Source organism: Amblyomma mixtum, chromosome 3 (genome assembly GCF_055824585.1).
Source record: "Amblyomma mixtum isolate Tamu chromosome 3, ASM5582458v1, whole genome shotgun sequence".
Taxonomy (NCBI): Eukaryota; Metazoa; Arthropoda; class Arachnida; order Ixodida; family Ixodidae; genus Amblyomma; species Amblyomma mixtum.
This window is the reverse complement of record NC_143014.1, coordinates 130,093,715-130,099,714: the sequence shown is the minus strand read 5'-3', so window position 1 is coordinate 130,099,714 and position 6,000 is coordinate 130,093,715. Positions and strand designations below refer to the sequence as shown.

At 49.1% G+C, this 6,000-nt stretch overlaps 1 protein-coding gene across 1 annotated transcript in view; it reads left to right on the top strand.

Annotated features, from left to right (window-relative positions):
• LOC149351815 (nose resistant to fluoxetine protein 6-like) overlaps window positions 1–6,000 on the top strand; it is an 85,494-nt gene that overhangs the window by 32,504 nt on the left and 46,990 nt on the right. The gene's annotated exons all lie outside the window — the stretch shown is intronic.

Below are 6,000 nucleotides of genomic sequence, written 5' to 3'. Positions count from 1 at the left end.
GCATTTTCGCGCCGGGAAGCATGTTGGAGTGCGAATTGGAAGCCACGTTTTGAGGGCCACCCAGCGTCGCATGAATTCCAAAAATACATTCGGATGTATACCGATGGCGTCGCCCTCGTCCCGGCGAAGCGGATGCCTGGCACAGTTATCGTTGTCATGGCACATCTTCCATGCTTTGCGAATTAGACATCTCTAAATATCACAGTCTTTGTCAAAATAAATGACTTCTCAGTATTTGTCTTGGGAGGCGCTCACGGTACAGTGGTCCTTTCGTGTATCATCCCGATCTTGCGGAACTAAATACGTCAGTACTTGTGCGGCTACAATTCTTTAAAACGATGAGGAACATATGTACACTCCATTAGAAATGGCTTCCTGGGCAAGTACGCTCGTTCCATGCATTCTTTGTTGTTCCATTTTATTTTCCAGAGGCGAGCGTAAACTGGACTCTGCATTGTAGGCAGGCAGCTTCCAGCTCAGATTGGCTCGTGTAAATATAGCAGGTTGCCGTTCATGTGTTTTAAAGTTTCCGGAACGATGAAACCACGAAAAGGATTAATTGCTTGGCAGTCTAAGCCTGCAGCTAGGTAACGAAGGCACTCACTTTTCTGCGCGACCTGCCCATCGCAGCCCTCAACGTGAGGCAGTATGTAAATCTAGCTCCTCTTTGGTTTGCATATTGCGAAAACTTCTCTGTGCACCTGCACATTATCTGCAGGGCAACAATATGTCACCCGAGATGGGTACGCTGCGAAGCGTGCACTTGGTCATCTTTTCGCGCGTCTCGAGACCGCAGTGGTACGATTCATTCGTGCATGACGACGTCGCCTGTACTTAGCTCTTACGCACTTTTCTGGTTTATGAAAGCTTTGTTCCTGATAAAAATGACGCATTTGATATCACGTGACGCTGACCTATTAGTTTAGCCTGACTTAGTATTGCTCTTTAGTGTCCCTTTGAGAATGAACCTGCTATGTAGCGCAGGCAGTGGTCTCGACACGGAGTACAGAGCGATGCGCCGTACATACAATACGGATGATGCTGCCAGTGTACCAGCGACCGCACTCCTCCTCGACCGTGTGTGTAAGCTGTTCTCCGCAGGCATGTTCAGCGTGTAACTTTGGCATGAAAAGGGGGTATGCTGTGTTAAGAGGGAGAGCTGTAGAAAGAAAGGGAGGGATGACGTAAGCTGGTCACCTTTATTTCGCATCTTTTAAGTTACTCGACACTTGAGAACAGTTGTTGGCCAGGGATGCATGGCGCGGCAACGGATCTCAGAATTTTTTTCATGCTTTTGCGCCTCCAGTCCTTTAGTGGTCTTCTATTAGTACCTACCGCACATATGTTCACGTTTCGTCGGCTACCTCCAAAACTGAAGGCCTCGGGAAGGTTAGTTGCGGCCGTATTCACCCCTGGATGGATACTGCGATAGTCAGCGTTCAATGCTTTCTCAACCATTCCCACTGGCTATGATGAGTGATATTGTATGAAAATTTTCCTCTTACACAACTGCGTTCTGAAACAATCTGACTTATAGCTTCAAGACGTCGCGCGCTGCCTTTTCACTTGTCACAAAGCATTTAATTATTTAATTAATTTATTGCCTTTAGAGACTGGTCCACAGGTGGCGCCATCGCATTTGTCCACTAAACTGCTTCTGCACTTCTCGCTGAGCGTTCTACCATCTTTCCCATCTACATTGTTTTCCCTGTACCTAATGGCTACTTTCCCAGTCATTTTCCCCCGAGTGAATTAACATCATTGGTAAGGTCTACAGCTGCCACCCTCTTTTTGCTAATATCTCTCGGGTATACTTCGAGACAGAATTTTCTTTCAGCTCCGCTTAGCTGAAAAGGTGACGAACCAGTGCCTGCCTGTGCTGCTTCATTCGTAATTTTGCATGATTTTGCTATGCACGCCCAATGCCAACCTTCCCAACGCTCTTTGGCTCGTCCCTATAGAGCAGACTAAACTTCATTTCTTCAACTACATAATCGCTTTACTGAACCTCTTCCTGATGACATTACCCTTTTCCCCACGCCGTGCTTAAATTCATGCTTAATTTACTTATGAAGTGTTCGTTTTTCATTATGGAATGGTATGGACTGGTATGAAATGCAGGTATGGAATGGCATGGGAAGAGGTTTTACGTCCCACTGCCGCTTATGGGCTATGAGAGACGCTGTATTGAGGGCTCCAGATTAATTTCCATCATGCGGGGTTCTTTAACGTGGCCTGACATCGCATAGCAAGCTGGCTTCTTTGCCATTTCGCCGCCATCGAATCGCGACCGCCGAGACCGGGTTTCAGACCTGCGACATTGATTTCAGCAACAGAACGTCAAACCCACTAAGCTACCGCAGGAAGTTCTAGGCGAGAAACGGGAGTGCTTGGTGGGAAGCAACGTGTGTCACCTGTGGAACGGAAGAAAAATGATCTGGTTTTCCGAGTACAGTTTTGATAGAATAAGCTTACGTATACGCAAGCAGACAAGTGATGACAGCTTAGTATGACATATGTTATGACATACTTAGTACGCCAGCCCATTGTTCGCACAGTTCCGTCGGTCAGATGATGTGAAAACCCTTTTGTTTATGCGCGAAGGCGAGATTTTTCATGACCTGCCGAGCACCCGCAGTTTCGACGCTTGATAGGCAAAGGGAGCTAAAGTGCGCACGTTCAAATTGTTCACAGCTGCTCAGACTTCTCCCTACGTATTCAGCGATAGAGCGATTAACTGCCTAATTCTTGCAACTTTATTATTTTACTTTTTTTTTTTGACACCGATACCTCTCATGATATCACATCCACGCTTGAGATCGAGATAAGATTGCGAAGAGACAAAAGTACAAGAAAGAGGGGAACTTTTTTATGTGCTTGCAGGCCGCACGTGTAAGTGTGTGTGCCTTTCGAATGGCAACCGCGGTGATTGAGGACGAACACGTGTACGCGTGCCCAAAGAAAAGGGACCCGCCAAAAATAAAGACAAACCTTAACAGCTCGTTACTAATTGCGAGCTCTCAGCACCACAGTCACAGTCTGTATACGATTTGTTTCGCAACGGTGCAGAACAAAAAGAAAAGAAAAAAGTAGCAGGCGCGTCCTGGGCACGGGTGTAGGGATGGCTATGTATAGAGAGAGACCGATGCGCTGAGCGCGTGCAGTGGAAATGTGCTGCTAAATACTACGTGCGGGAGTATAAATGCGCGTCGCCCAAGGCAGCGTCTGCGTGCGCACTGCCTTTTTCCCGGAGCGGAAGCAATGCGATGGAAACTATTCATATTTTAAATGGAGCGCCCCAGGGAGCTTTGGGAGCTCACTTAAAGGAAACAACTCGGAAAGCAACGGGCACAAGCGTTTCCTTAATCCGCGAGTGGCGTTAGCCGCAACAGCTCTGTGTTCGTTCTAGCGAGCCTACGAGAGGGAGGTGGGACGATGCTCTGCAGACGTAGACGCGGCTGGGAGCCGGCAGCACGGTGAGTTAGCGGATGTCAGATGCACTGCTGTACTCCTGTAGCGACTCACGATTCGTTGGGCACTGTAACAAACGTTTGGAATAATGCGTCTCGCGCGGCGCTCAAGCATATGTACATGTGAGTGGATGTAGCCGGGGCGAAGTTTCAGTCAGTATTTATCCACTCCTTCAATGGTATTTTTTTTTCTTTTTCTAGCCGCACACTGGCTCGAAAGAAGATCGCTTGAGGCGAGACGTGTTTTTTCTTTCTCTCGGCTATACGCTGCTCACAATTAGGAGGAAGCTACAAACGGGACCACCCTATTACTTCGACAGAGACCATATCGGTCAACTGACTGGGCTGACAGAGTGGCTTCCAAGGGAGGGGTGACGTGGCAAGGGGCGGAAAAGAATCAGGTGGGCGGATGAGATTAGGAAATATGCTGGGGTAAGACTGTCGCAGATGGCGCAGGGCGGGGCTATTTGGAGGTCTATGGATAGGTCTTTGGCCGGCAGTGGGCGTAATCTGGCTAACGATGACGGCGATTATGATGACTAATGAGACCATTCGTTATTATAACCCCTTATTACTGCCCACTTTTTTCGTCAGCGGATTGCAGAAAGTAAGTTGTTCATAATTGAAGCCACCGTCTGCAATAATTCTTTTTACCAAGAGAAACAATGTGCGAATTGGCACTTATAGATGCTTTACAGAATAAAAGTTATGGGCACCGTCATTTCTGGTCTCGTGACCTTTCAGCCGTCGCCGACCTTTGGATCTTCTGGTTTCGACTGCTGCCGACGCGCTGGCGGCTTGCAGCAAAACACTGTTCTGGCTCTCGCTCTCGGACTACACAAAAACTTCACGTGAATGAGCACAGCATGCGTTGGGGCTGCTAATTGTTTGCTTCAACCATCGGCTTTATTCGTCTCCTTTTGACTGCCCGCATCGCCTCGAATCGAAATCAGTACATCTTCTAATGTTCTTTGCGGACCACAGAATTCGTTGTCAAATTTAACAGATTACACGCGGAGTACTGATTGAAAGCTTACTTTCTAGGGATCGGTATTTTTGCAGAAAGGAGGGATAATGTACAACTATCTGAGGACGTTTCCGCTTAGCACTGTGTTCAGGCTTCACAACTGAACGTGCACGCGTGTGTGATCTTCTGATGATTGCCAGGCTTTCAAAGGAAGGCTACGCAAGTTGTTCAAACACCGGTTCAAGCGTTCAGCGGTATTCGGCTGCGCTCTGGCGAAAGTAAAGCTGAAAACTGCACTGGTACGTGTTCAGGGCCCGTTGATACATTGACGCATGCAGCACCCCCTTCCCCCCGTGTAGGGTAGCAAACCGATTATTCTTCCAGTTAACCTCCCTGCCTTTCCTCATATTCCTCCTCCTCCTCCTGTAGACACTTTTCATTTTTTTTTTCTACATCTTTCCTAAACAAAACCAAGAAGTCGTTAATAAAACTAAAAGCTGACGCTACCTTCGAAGCAACTGAGCGCTTTGTGGGTGCGTTTCTTTTCTCAGCGCGAGTAGTGGAACCATTCAGGTGTGCAGCTAGATGCATGTCTTTGTTTTTGATTGCACACTTAAAGGCACGCCTTGCTTGCTGCCGCGCTCAAGGCAACATTCGTCTCGGCACCCCAGGCACCACCACGCTCTGAGGTGTCTGGATGGGGAGAGGTGCAGACGATGGGGAAAGGAGGAATATTGCTCAACTATACTCGCCCCCTTCTCCCTGGATTCTTCGCTAGTAGCAACTACTGACGTTACAATGAGCGAGCGTAAAATCCCCTTCTGTGAAAGAACACTACAGTACCGGTGACAACGTCTGGATTGTTCCCGCATGGCGGTAACGGACCGCCGACGAGGTCAGCCGGAGTCTCTCTCAGTGCCGTCTAGGTGGCTTTCATTTTCGGGGCTTCCTCCTCTGTCTTCATTGACTCTTGGCGCGTGCTGACGTTCTCGCCGTCGCGGCTGCACGATAGGTAATCCCAGTCGTCATTGCTGGTAGCGGTAGTGTTGCGGGTGGAAACGGCGGGCGATAAGCGTCGTGCTTCCCTCGGGTGCTTTGCAGGTCTCGACAATTGCAGTACGTGCGATCTGCCTGCAGCTCCGCATTGCTGCACTGTCGCTGGGGGGCCCAGCTCCGCGGGCCTGCGAGCTATTCTGTGCGTTTCCCCTTCGATAAGTGCAGCTAGGAGGCCACGGTGCACTCCAGCACTGAAAAAGACGCAAACGCCAGCTCTGAATGGGCCGTAATGTCACCGGCACCGAATGCCGGGGATGTTTCCACCGATGGCTTTGAACCACCGCGTAAAAAAAAAGGAGTTTTCCTTTCGCAAGCCTGACAACGACGCCAGGTGAACAGCGGCAGACCAGACGAAGAGAACGACAAATCCGACCGCTTCCATTGCTCTATGCGGGGGCTGCTCTCTCTCTCTCTCTCTCGAACACTTGTGCACGCGTAAGCACTTGCGAGCTCCGGCTCAAATCGCTGTTATCTTCTTGGCCTTCTCTAGTTAAAGGACCGGAGGTT